At 45.0% G+C, this 14,109-nt stretch overlaps 1 protein-coding gene across 1 annotated transcript in view; it reads right to left on the reverse strand.

The window, feature by feature from the left end:
• LOC108499335 (phospholipid-transporting ATPase FetA-like) overlaps positions 1 to 1,299 on the reverse strand; it is a 92,992-nt gene extending 91,693 nt beyond the window's left edge. The window contains exon 1 of the mRNA XM_017819054.1: positions 1,194 to 1,299. The gene's annotated coding sequence lies outside the window, so the exon portion shown is untranslated. The remainder of the gene's footprint in view (positions 1 to 1,193) is intronic.
• Between the last annotated feature and the right edge of the window lie 12,810 nt (positions 1,300 to 14,109).

The following is a 14,109-nucleotide window of genomic DNA, read 5'->3' on the forward strand; positions in this document are numbered from 1 at the left end:
TGTTACAGGACTTTGAATTCACAGCAGGATCGTAAATTAGAATTTGACCCTACGCACCTAACTGTGCAAACAAGCAAAAGATCACAACACATGTTAAACTCAGAGTTGTTTAACACACATGAACTCCTACAATTGAAAACTTTTAAAATGTTATTGCAAGAGATCGCTGACATACCTCTGTCTGGCATCATCCACCCTGAATTAGTCAGGGAACTCTAAAACATTACAAAATATTTTTATTGAACATACCAGATATACAATCACGATAGTGTTCACTAAGAGCAACATAGTGCATACAGTTCTAATCCCCCACAAAAGCAGACTCGGACACACCAATACTCATTCTAGAAGAGGAAAAATTTTGGTGGACTTCCTGTGGAATAAGCTATTAAGAGCCAATTTCTGGCCCAGCACAAGTCAGAAATGAAGCTACAATACTAGGTGCTAGTCAAGGATTGGCCTGAGTTTTTGGATTTTCGAGGCCAGATGTCTGTGTCTAACCTTTAGACAGTCAGTGCCAAGAGTCCTCAGTGAAAATGACCTGCAGTGTCCAGCAGATGAGAATATATCCCACTGCTCAAGTTCTCAAAATGTGCTGTACTGCAAATCTTACATAGACTTTGGCTCTTCATTATTTGATGTGTCCCAAGAGGTTCCTGAAGCTGCCAAGATTCTGGAATATGTTTGAAGGAAAAATTAGGCAGGACTTATATTTTTCTAGGGCTTTTCACACATTCCCATGTTCTGAGTATGTGAAGAGCTTTCCATCTATTCTGAGATCAGTTTGAGTTAAGGTAATATCACAGACACACTTCTGTTTAACCCAGCAGTAATATTTAGGCTTTCGAAAAGAGGCATTTGACAAACAAGAACAAGAGAAATTATTTCAACAGTGATATCCCTCAGTACATTTTAAATTGTCAGGGGAGGAAGTTAAACAATGATGTTACCTTGTTAGCATCATTTCCCCTTTACCCTACATGTTTTTGGAATGCCTGAGTATGTTCCTTGCATACTGGGGACATCAAATATTGAGAGATGCAAATTCAAAACCACTGCGAAGACGCCTCTGATGTCCCCCAGCTACAGAAATAAACTTTTGCTTTAGCTTTGCAAAATCATCAAACTTCCTGCTCTCTCCCATCTCCTCTCAAGAAAAGATAAAGGCTCGGTATAATAGGTGCCCTACTTACCTAAGGCTTTGATCTCTCATAACTCTCTGCTCACAGATTTCTGGAGGAGCCCCAGCGTACGTGAATTTACAACCCAGTGAGCTGCTGTGCTTTCCAAGAGGGCTGGCTTCAGCACCGCGTCTGCGAGACTTCAAAGGAGAGAGGGAAGTTATTTTCTATTTATCGCTCCAATTTCCCTCTCTGCTGCCTCTGGACACTGTCAGTCCTAGAAGATCATAGAACAGCTTGTGTTGGATATGACGTTTTTCAGGACAGGCTCTACGCTGAACTTCTATGAACCATATCCAAGGCGAAATATGCTCATGAGACATCTTGGGTTTTTTTTTTTAAATTTCCTTGCAGGAGTCAGTGTGCGAAATGCTGCCATTAGATAAACTGGCCTTTGCTTCAGACACATAAATGCACACTTCACTTTGAAACAGCTACCTGAACCAGTAGGCAAGACTGTGACAAAACCAGCACTCTACTGCAACTTCCCAGGAATGGTGCTTAGAACTTGACAAACCATGGACAGTATTTTGAGGGCTTGGATTCCTGCCCCCTAATTTAACTGCAGTGACCAGTTCACAAAGATTATGTCTAAACTGGTCACCTGGGAGTCTTTCCAAGTCTCCAAGCATAAATCATGGCTGCATACCAGTTTCTGCACTACTGGGTCTTGCCCTTACATGTAATCTTTCTCTGCTGGGGGTCATGCCCTGCCCAGTAGAAACTGGAAAGAAACTTGGGTAAATAGTGTTTGTCCCTGGGGACATTCCATATGGCTGCACAACACCCATGAGCCAATTCATTGATCTGGACAAGAGGGGTCTTCCACGCATACCACGTGCACACCTGGGGGGCAGCTGGGACTCTGCTGTGCTGGACAGGATTTCCCAGAAAAGCTGTGGAGGCTTATGCCTGTTAGTGTTCAAGGCCAGGCTGGATGGGGCTCTGAGTAACCTGGTCTAGTGGGAGGGTCCCTGCACATGGCCGGGGGCTTGAAATTAGATGGTCTTTAAGGTCCCTTCCAACCGAAACCATCCTGTGATTCTTTGAGCTGCCTTTCCAGTTGTGCCTCCCGTTCTGGTGGATGTTTTAATGCCGAGCAGTCAACACAGGGATACACATTGTGATTGCACAGTCTGTGCCATCACTGCATGATGCCATGAAGAGGCAGAAAATTCAGCTTGCCCAACAGCATGAAAATTAACCAAAGTTCGAGTCATTCTTTTGTTAAAATAGCACCTAATGCTATTTTAACAATGACCTTATGTATGTAGTAAGGCCACATTTTATTTAAAATATTTTCTTCCAGACAATCATGAGTTCTCATGATTTTCATCGTGTCTCACGAGCCTTTGGTCCAAGCTGTCTATTAATGAACTCATTGTGCTATATTGGAGGAATATGCCTGCCAGACCTAGCTCCAAAGGAAAACATTGCAACTAACCTGGCAGGCCCTGTGGTCGGCTGGAGTGGCACGGGGCTGGTAAAAGCACAACATTTGCAGCATCTCATCCCTGTGTGTCTGCACAGCCCTGGATTTTGTAGTATCACCCTACCCAAGGTAGGATCCTAACAGAGGCAGGTCCTTAAGTGGTGGAGGATATTCCTGGCTGAAGGCCCATGTGCAGGACTCGGGAATGATGGTGCAGCAGGTATGTGGCTTGTGCTGCCGGGCTCTAGGGAAAATGAGGTTTCCTTTCCTACCATTTGACATTTTTCAGTGTTTCTAGCTCTGCAAAGTGGTCCATTGCATAATTGCAAAACACCCTCTCCACACCAATGAAAAACATGGAGGGGCTGCAGGGCCATAGAGGCCTCCAGGCACCTGTGCAGTCTGGCTGAGAAACCCACCCAAATCAAATCCATTCTCCAAAAGTGACAAGTTATGAAGGAAATGAAAGCAAAGTCTCTGCCACAGGAAGTTTCGCTTCGCGGATTTGTGGAGCAGTGACATTTTTAGTTTGTTTGTTTTGGAACACTCCTGAAAAAGGAGAAATGAGAGAATTTCTGCATAGGTTTCCTATTCTGTGGTCAGATAAGATGCTCTGAGAACAGGCTAAGTGTAGCAGAGAAGGTGGTAAGAGCCCAAACCACTAATTGACAAAAATAGCTCAGTCGTCAGACGGCTGTCCTGCTGTTTACCACAGGCAGGCACAGGATTAACTGAGAGGCTTCCCACAGGAAAGGCCTCTTCACTGGAAAAGCTTTACCTGGGACACACACAGGTGCTGGAGGAGCTTGGAAGGTTATCTGAAGCCATGAAGGAGAGCTGGGTGGAAATCCTCTGCATCATGAGTCAACATGACCTGGAAGAATATTCCTACTTGATCCCAAATCCACTGACTAGTACGGCCTTGGGCATTTGAGCCCCATCCTGGCCCACAGCAGGACGAGGTATGGCCAAGGCATCCTGTAATCCTAATGGAAAAGTGACTTCTGGGAAGACAGATGGTCCTTTCTGGTCAGAAGAGAGTACGGTGTGATGGGGAGGAGCCGGTCTTTCCCTGTGAATTGTTTCTTTGTCTGATACCTTTTGTTATTAATATTACTGCTGTCACTGTTTGTTTTCTTATCTTATTGCTGTTTCCAGTAAATTGTTCCTGTGTCAACCTGTGATCTTTGCCTTTTGTGCTTCCAGCTGGAGAGGGAGGAGAAGAAGGTGGTGGCATGTTTGTTTGGTTTTTTAAAAGAGGGACTACTAAATTGGAGAATCATTCCTAAACCATGACATGCATCAACCAAATACATAAGAAAAGGAAAGATTTGAGCTATCCATAAACCATAGAGGAGTGTATGAGATCAGTCTCTGGTGCTTCATGGGAAAGGTGGGAGAAGGAAACTTATGTTTAGTTTTAGCTTGTTTCTAACCAGCTGTTCAGTGGGATGGAGAGGGGTGGGATACTGCCTGATCGTTCCAAGAGAATTCCAAAATGCCCAAGTACATGACAGTCTTGATCACCACAATATAAGAAAAGTATTAAGCTATTAGAGAGTGTCCAAAGGAGGGCAATGAAGATGGTGAAGGGCCTTGAGGGGAAGCTGTATGACGAGCAGCTGAGGGCACTTAGTGTGTTCAGCCTGGAGAAGAGGAGACTGAGGGGAGACGTCACTGCAGTTACAACTTCCTCGTGAGGGGAGGAGGAGGGGCAGGCACTGATCTCTTCTCTGTGGTGAACAGTGACAGGACCTCAGGGAATGGCCTGAAGTTGTGTCAGGGGAGGTTTAGGTTGGATATTAGATTAGAAAGAGGTTTTTCACTTGGAGGGTGGTTGGGCACTGGAAGAGGCTGCCCAGGGCAGTGGTCACAGCACCAAGCCTGACAGAGTTCAAGAAGCATTTGGATGATACTCTCAGGCACATGGTGTGACTCTTGGGGATGGTCCTGTGCAGGGCTAAGGTTTGGACTCAATGATCCTTGTGGGTCCCTTCCAAGTTGGCATATTCTATGATTCTGTGACCTGGCAATAGTTTGTTATCTGGCATTTCTTTCCTTTTTGTTCTGGACTGATTTGGTCAATGTGAGTTCATTTCAGCAACTAATACTGTTCTGGTAAAACTGCAGCTACACCACACCAGTCAAACCTCTAGACCACCCCAGTCGAAGCTCTCATCTTCTCTTCCCCTGAACACCTGACCTGCTGCCACAAATGTGTAATAAAGTAAGAACCAGTGTCTGGAAATCTAAAACCAAGTAAATGAAACTTAGAAAGCTAAACCCTTCTAAACCATTAACCAACAGAACAAAACACCAACAGTTGATCTCCATTTCTTAGAATTTTAGCAGTCAAATAAAGAATATTTTTCTGTGAGAGTTATTATATGCATCCAAAGCCATGGAGCTAAATGCAGAGTTCACTGATTGATGCACTAAGGCCTGGGCAATGCAGCAGGTGAAAAGACCGGCAGGTCCTTCCCTGGCTCCAATCTCGTAGATGTTACACAGAGAATCAGCAAATCACAGAATAGTTTGGGTTGGAAGGGACCTTAAAGAACATCTCGTTGCAGCTCTCCTTCCATGGGCAGGGATGCTACACACTAGACCAGGTTGCCCAAAGCCCCATCCAGCAAGGCCTTGAACACCTCCAGAGATGGGACATGGTGCAATCATTGTTGCTTTGGCGGAGTATAGGAAAAGGTCACAATAATCTGCAGTGAACTGGGCAGATGGTAGAGTGGTAAACTATGAGAGAACTGGTGCACTCTCACAGAAGTTGATGGCCTTTATTAAAAGTCATGCTAGCAGCATTTTCTGCCAAGTCGCACTTTTCTGTCAATCTCTGAAACCACATTACATGACTCAGATGAAACCCACGGCATGGACAAAATTGGCTGCAGCATTATCAGCTCTTGGTTTACTGATGCTTGTTAAATAGTAAAGATGGTGTTCTGCAGAACAGATGTGAGCAATTACCAAGGGTGAGCAATTGCTGGTTTAGGGATGGCACCAGGCACTGGGTACTGAAATGTATCAATTATCAATGTCAAGAAGCAAAACAGATTTCTTTTTTAACCATCTCATCATCCCACACCATGCAAAGAAAATTAAAGGCAGATATCCTCAAGCTACATTCTCTTCTTGCCCCCTCCCCTATTTCCTTTTGGTTCAAGCCTCATGCATATTAGCTATCAATTTTCAAATTTCAGCAAAATAACTGATTACTGCAGTTAGTCCAGATGGCACAAGTGAATCCTGCAGATTTTTTTCAATGTCAGAATCAAAAGACTGAACACAGGAACAACTCACCTTGGCTATCTGGACCAAAAAAAATGTTAACTTATGACATACAAGAGAAAGCCAGTAAATGACTTGTCAAAGGCAGAGAGGAAAAAGACTTCCCATGCAAAATGTATCATTCTCCATATTGTTTGCTGCTAGTTTTAGTGGAAGAAAAGCATTTGTTGGCATCGCTACAGCTGTGAAATTTAAGGGTTGTATATTGCTTGCAGAGGCATCTCTTTACTGTGAAAGGTGCCAAATCAGGCCAGAGCAGAGGTGATCACCAAGTGCCATCACACCAATTATCAGGTGACCGCAGGGAAGCGTGGCTTGTACCTGCTGGCTTATGGCCATGGGAATCCTTGCTTCTGCTGGCACAGAAATGTAGAAACCGTTTGAACAGATAAGATTGCAAGTTGACCTAGTGGGAGAGGTTTGATTTTTCATCCTGGGGTTGTCAGTCTCATGTTTCTCCTTTTTCAAGAATGCTCCCGAATGAAGGAAGAATGTCACTGGTCTACAAATCTGTGAAGCAAAACGTCCTCTGGCAAAGATTTTGCTTTCATTTCCTCCACAACTTGTCACTTTTGGATTTGGTGGCGTGCAGCACTCACCAGGTGTTTGAAGCCTTCACAACCTCCTTCATTTGGGGAATAATGGCAGGAGTTTAGTTAATCTGGGCTCCAGCTGAAAGACCAATATGTTCTCCAGCTGTTTTTTTCTGGTTCCAGTGTCTAGTCTGGAGTACAAGCTCCCTCCTTGCCCCAAAGACTTCTCATCTGTCATGTGTTGGGAGGCTTAAGGGTACCTGCATTTGTTGGAAAATGTTTCAAAAAAGAACAAAAAACTTCCCTGAAACACAGAGGGTATTTATGTCTTCAAACTACACACAGACACACAAATACACACACAGGGGAATAAGCTATTGCTGCTGCCAAGCTTTGAGAGAAAACCTGAGTTGCTATTGTGTGGGTTTATTGCATCTGTGATGGTCATCCTCAGAAACTTCCTCCTTTGATGAAACAGATGACCTGACCTAGGCTTGAGTCCAGGCGGCTGAAAATAATTCCAAATAAGGATCTGCAGCCTGACAAGCTGCTGTGCTACAGAGAAGGATAAAGTGACCATGTTTACCAGCAACTTAAATTAAAGGAGGCTCTTTGACTTCATCACCTCTTTCAGCTGCCAAAGTGATACATCTCTCTGCACCTCTAACTGTGATTAGGAAGGAGGTAAATCACAGTAAATTGTATTTTCTGCTTCTGGAGGTGCCAACAGACAAGGCTTATGTTCCTCAGTTTGCCAAACACCAGTGGGTAATGAGGGAGCCTTGGGAAAGAACATCTCAAGGGAGGGGGGCAGGGGGAAAAAGGGGAAAAAAAGATGCTCAGCAGGCACTGAAAGCACTTCTTTCTTTGCAGAATTCAGTTAATGCAAATGTACGTCCTCATAGGTTCGTTCACAGGGTTGGTATTCTCACATTATCTGAATTATGGCAAATAGATAAGAATTCTTTTGGATGACAGTTACCATTACAGGAAAAAAGCATCTCAGCAATTGGTGAATAGCTTCTATGGATAATGGTACTTCCAGATGTGACAGCTGACAGGTTTTGTCAGCACACAGTCACAGAGATGATAAAAGGAGGTGTTATTCTGGGTTTAGTTCCAGTAAGCAGCAAAAATACTAGAAAGAGCAACTTATAAAAGCACTATTGTCCAGTGAATAGTTACTTATAGTTTATATATTGTCTAAAGCCTATTTTGTGGCTATGGGTGACTGGGGGGCAGCCTGGGGTTCCTTCTGTCATATACTGTTTGTCAGGAAGAAGGTAGTAAAGGACAGATAGATGGAAAAAATCTCACAAAAGAAGAACTTGACCTCAGAGGGACCACCCATAGAAAAAGAAGCTGCCTGAAACAGAAAACAAGGAAACAGAATATGCTGAGCTATGGCCACTAGAAGTTCAGAGGCCTCAAACTCCTCTGATCCCTGGGAAAGGATCAGTTCCACGCCACACTTCTGGTAACACCAACATGTGGAACTGAAGGCTTGGCAGAGACCATCTATTCACCTGTGAAGGTGGAGGTGATGTGACTGGATAATAACATCCAAAATATATGCCAACTCTAAGTCACTTCAGACTTTTGTGGCTGACCTGAACACCATTCAAGGCTTTAGAAGGAGTCTTGAAGAAGAGTAAAAGGAAGGGTAGAGAGACAAGATGCAACGTGAATATAGCAGGGCTAGAACGTGCAGGACTAACTTGACCCTGGCTCTGATCAAGGCTTTCCCAACTCTAACCTGCTCAAGGTGTACATTTTTGTAAGGCGGTTCCATTGCTTCTGAGATTACATGGAGAGCGGTGGCCACTTGCAGGACTAAATGCATGATAATGAGGCATTCAGTGTCTTTTGTGAACCAGTGAAATCTTACCACAGACTGTGGGTGGGCAAACTTAGTTTCTAGGTACAAATCTGGCAGCTCAAATCTAAGTGGACTCAAAAAAATACCCATTGCATACAATGTCAGATGGGAACTCCTGGTGAACTGGAAGAGACTGGGGCTGGAGAAAGGACTGTGAGATAACACAATGGAAATGGGCTGAGAAATATGAAAAGCCCACAAAGACAGGGACTGATAATGAGCAGTGCTTCTTAAAGCCAAGGGAAAGTGATACTAGAAAGGCTGTATATTAGAGAAACACAAAGAAGTTATGTGCACATGACGAAATGCAGAGCCTACTTAAGAGCAAAAACCCATCTCTTGTCTGATGTAGCAGAATAAAGTTTAGTGGAGATGGCAATGTTACCCACTCAGCAGGAGACTTTACCATCATAAACAACACTGTTGAAAAAATAATTATTTCTAAGTTGCCTATAAATCACAGGCAGCAACTGAGAAGATAAAATATCAGAGAACTGGCATCCTGAAAAACTTTCTCCAGCATCTACACTCCTGGTTTAAAAGAAGAGTCTGGAGGCTTACATTCCACAACCCCCAGAGAGAGCTCAGACCTACAGTGTACGTTCCACCAAGCATTAGGGAATACTGCCAGCCTCATTAGCCTATTGCAAATGTTCACAGGCCCATGCCCAGATTTTTCTCTAGAAGGGAGGAAATGAGAACATAAGAGCAGAAAAGGAGGAAGATGACATGTCTGGAGGAAATTCCACAAGCAGCCTGACCTCCTTCACTGCCACCACACTGCCTACTCCCTCCCTGCTGCTACCCAGAAAAAGGGAAACTGAATCCCATGCTTGAAGTGCTGTCTGCCTTCTCAGTCTGTGCTAGTCACTCCCCAGACCCTCCCATTTCTCCTCCTAGTCTTCTTGTCTCGATCCATCAACTTGCTAATCTCTTCCAGGAAAGGCTGATAAACCACCCTTCCCACTCCTGCCCTTGGATCTCTGCTCTTGCTCATCACACTCCCAGAAACACAACATCCTTTCCCATAAGGACCTTTCATCCCCATCACATGCTCACAAGAACACATCATCCCTTTGAGTCTTGGCTATCTCACTCCTCCAGCAAATTTCTGATGGTGTCACAGAACCGAGTTGGTTACAGCTTTTAGAAGGTGATTTCCCAAAGGTCAAAAATTTTCTGAAGTCCAAAAGCCAGGCTTGATTTCCTTCTCGCTATTGTTATAAAATTATCTAATATTTTAAAACAAAGTCTAAAAATAAAAGGATTGTCAAAAGGTCTCAACCATCCACAAATCTCATCAGTGTGACTTCTTTCTTTCTCAGTTTGACTTCCTGAGTTGCAGCAACCTCTTGAATTTCCCCTTTTGAGATTCTACAAAAGGTCTCCATGTCAACTGAAAGATCTGGTGGAATATTCTGCTGGCAGCCTGGAAGACTTCTTTGAGATTAGGAGCAAACTGTTATCCTCAGAAGGCTTCCTCCTGGAAGCTGGTCCACATTTTGCATGCTGGATGCTGTTTTGGTCCTCACATTCCTGGTTCTCACAGCTCAGAAATGATCCACTTAAAGGGGAAAGGTTCAAAGAAGGGCAAAGATTATCAAAGGTCTGGGAAAATTGAATAAATGGGAACACTGTCACCCCAAGAGCAGTGACTAGGGTGGGATATGATAGAGGTCTACAATATCTTCATTGCCCAGGACTGAGTGGCTAGGATCAGCACTTTAGCATCTTTGTGGAAAAAAAGAATGGAAGGCATCAAATTAATTAGTTGAAACCAGGTTCAAAATAAGACAGGTCTTATTCAAGAACTTGTAAATCCATGGAGCTGCTTTTCAGGGGCTCAGAGAGGGATAGGAAAATGATAGTTTAAAATTTATTAAAGAGAAATCGTGGAGTCAGGAACATCTCCCAAGTTAAAAATTACCAGCACCATAAAGAGCACCAGAAGGAAGCATCGTTAGTTTACCTTGTTCTTGCTCTTCTCTGGACAGCTGCTTTTAACCACTCTTGGAGGCAAGATTTGGGCAAGAACAGTCAGACCATCAACAGAATTCACCTGCCTGCCTTCAGCATCCAGCTCATCTCTCACTTCCCTCTTGTCCTGACATAAGTTAATGTCACTGCATTCCGCAGGTGACTCCTGGATGGAGCAGCAGGCAACTTACCGCTCCCTGTTCCTTGTCATCTTTGTCACACTGTTCTTGGAACAGTCTTTTCCAACTCAGGATAGCCATTTCCACCCCCGGTACACCAGCATATAGATATTTATAAAATAAGTATTCTATTTATTAATTTATTTTTTAATATATATATTTGATACCTACAGTGTATATCCTATATCCAGGTGTCATTTTGAGGAGGGTTCAGACAGAGTGAAGACAGCCATGTGCACACCACAGTAGTGTTGCCATAGGTACAAGCAGATCTGAAAGATTTTCTTGGATCTGAAAGATTTTCCAGGCAGAAAAGAAAATTTTGAGGCATCACAATTACTGTAAACTAAAGAAATGAGGCAAGATGTGCAGACAGGTTTGGATGAACAGGTTAAAAAGCAATGCTTCTGGAAACTGATTCTGTGACTAAACAGTTCACAAACCCGGATGGGAGGAGAAGCGCTAGACTGGTGGATACCTTTGGGAGTTCCTGGCTCTGTTATAACAGCCACGCCTCTTGCCCTGCCCAGGCCTCTTCCCCATGGTTACAGACAGCACTTTTCCTTTGATTTGCTCTTTATTGGTTTTTCTCCACTGCAGCACCTGCTGAGCAATGACAAGCAGGATACCAGTTAGTTAGAAACCTGTGAACCATCTGACTTGATGGGGCCCCTGGTGGTCTAGTGGTTAGGGTGCAGGACTCTCACCGCTGTGACCCGGGTTCGATTCCCAGACCCCCGGGCAGATGGAGCTCGTCAGCCCTGTAAGGCAATCCATCTAAGAGAAGGTCACTCTAAACAAACCTACGTTCTGAGGACCTCACTGCCACTGTCCAAGCTTGCTCGGCCCCGGCAGATGAACCTCAGGATTAAAGGGTGGGCTCAGTTCAGCGCACGCTGTGTCTCACCTAAAAAATCCACTCCGCAGGCTCAAAGGGTTCGCTCGCGAAGACTGGCCATTAGATCTGACTTGATACTGAAGTGGGGCTTAAAAGTCATGCTTTAAACAACACATCACGTAGGATATGCCATCAAATTCAGCAACTTCCCCATGATGAAGCCAGGACTTTGAGCTGCATTCGAATTAGCCGAGTTACTGGCATTGAACTGTAGAACCATAGAATCATCTAAGTTGGAAAAGACCTCTAAGATCATCAAGTCCAACCATTAACCCAACACTGCCAACTCCACAATTAAACCATGTCCTCAAGTGCCAAATCTACACATTTTTTTGAAACCTCCGGGGATAGTTACTCCACCCCTTTCCTGGACAGCCTGTTCCAGTGCTTGACAACCCTTTAGGTGAAAAAATATTTTCTTAGTATCCAATCTAAACCTTCCCTGGGGAAGCCTGAAGCCATTTCCTTTTATCCTATTGCTTGTTACCTGGGAGAAGAGACTGGTCCTCACCTTGCTACAGTGTCCTTTTCTGTGGTTGTAGAGACCGATAAGGTCCCTCCCAAGCCTCCTTTTCTCCAGGTTAAACACCTCCAGCTCCTTCGGCCACTCCTCATTGGACCAGTGCTCCAGACCCTTCCTCAGCTCCATTGCCCTTCCCTGGACATGCTCCAGCACCTCAATGTCCTTCTTGTACTGAAGTACAAGTGAGTGGCCTCTTTCTTGCACTGAACCCAGGATTTGAGGTGAGGCGTCCCCAGTGCTGAGTACAGGGGGATGGTCACTGCCCTGGTCCACCTGGCTGACACAGGCCAGGTGCCACTGGCCTTATTGGCCACCTGGCCACACTCTGGCTCATGTTCAGCCACTGTCGACCAGCACACCCAGGTCCTTTTCCACCAGGCAGTTTTCCAGCCACTCTGTCCCAGGCCTGGAGCACTGCAGGGGTTTGTTGTGACCCAGGTGCAGGACCTGGCACTTGGCCCTGCTGAACCTCACACAATGGGCCTCAGCCCATTGATCCAGCTTGTCCAGACACCTCTTCAAAGCCTTCCTACCTTCTCACCTACCTTGGTGTCATCTGTGAACTGACTGAGGGTGCACTTGATCCCCTGGTCCAGATCATCGGTAAAGATATTAAAAAGGACTGGGCCCAGTACTGATCCCCAGAGGATCCACTGATGACCAGCTGCCAGCTGGATATAGTACCATTCACCACTACTTTCCAGGCCTGGCCATCCAGCCAGTTTTTACCCAGCGAACAGTGCACCCGCGCAAGCTATGGGAAGCCAGTTCCTCCAGGAGGATGGTGTGGTAGACAGTGTAAAAGGCTTTGCTGAAGTCGAGGTAGACAACCACCATGGCCTTTCCCTCATCCGCCAAGCAGGTCACCTTGTCACAGAAGGAGATCAGGTCAGTGAAGCAGGACCTGCCTTTCATAAAGCCCTGCTGGCTGGGCCTGATCCCTTGTTTGTCCTGCACATGCCGCGTGATGACACTCAATATGCTCTGCTCCATGACTTTCCATGGCACTGAGCTCAGGCTGCCAGGCCTGGAGTTCCCTGGATCCTTCTTCCAGCCCTACTTGTAGGTCGGCATCATGTTTGCCAACCTCCAATCAGCTGGGACCTCCCTGGTGGGCCAGGGAAAATGGTAGATGATGGAAAGTGGCTTGTTGAGCGCTTCCACCACTCCCTCAGTGCCCTTGGGTGGATCCCACCAGGCCCCATAAACCTGTGGTTCTCTAAGTGGTGTAGCAGATCATTGACTATTTCCCCTTGGATCATGGGGGCTTTATTCTGCACCCTGTCCCTGTTGTCCAGCTCACAGGCCTGGATACCCCAAGAACAACTAGTCTTGCTATTACTGACTGAGGCAAAGGTGGCATTAAGTACTTCAGCCTTTTCCTCCTCCTCTGTCACTATTCTTCCCACCACATCCAACAACAGATGGAGATTGTCCTTAGCCCTCATTTTGTTGCTGAGGTATTTATAGAAACAGTTTTTGTTGTCTTTTATGGCAGTAGGCAGGTTAAGTTTTAGTTGGGCTTTGGCCCTTTCAGTGTTCTCTCTGCATAATCCCACAACATCCTTGTAGTCCTCCCAGGTTGCTGCTTCTTCCACAGGTCATAAACTCTCCTTTCTTTCCCAAGTTCCAGACAAAGCTCTCTGTTCAGCCACACCAGTCTTCTTCCCCATCGGCTCATCTTTTGACCCATGGTGATGCCCTGCTCCTGTGCCTTTAAGATTTACTTCTTGAAGAATATCCAGCCTCCCTGGATTCCTTTGTCCTCCAGGACTGCCTCCCAAGGGACTCTGTTGCTGAGCATGTGTTACCCAAGGAAAAAATGGCATCTCAGATCACAGAAATTCGGAGAGCCATGTTATCATGAAATATGAGTTTCTGATTTATTTGACCTTGTCTGCTGGAAATTGTCAGAATCCCCAAAAACTGAGGAGAGGGAGTAGTTTACCTGACATCAAGAAGGCTTATTCTTTCATCTCTTGTCAATACAATCTACAAAGTATTAATGATCATATGAGGCTGAAAGTTATGAATCAAGTTCGTTACATAATTATTTTTCTTCCTATTTTATCTGTAAAATATCCGACTGCCTGTCTGAGTCTTTCCACTCAGCACCTTCATGAGACTATGCTAGTACAAAGGAATGTGACCTAAAGGCCAGATAGGAGAAAAAAAAAGGAACTAAGCTATTCTCTATGCTTTTCTGT

Source organism: Lepidothrix coronata, unplaced genomic scaffold (assembly GCF_001604755.1).
Source record: "Lepidothrix coronata isolate B3197 unplaced genomic scaffold, Lepidothrix_coronata-1.0 Scaffold72, whole genome shotgun sequence".
Taxonomy (NCBI): Eukaryota; Metazoa; Chordata; class Aves; order Passeriformes; family Pipridae; genus Lepidothrix; species Lepidothrix coronata.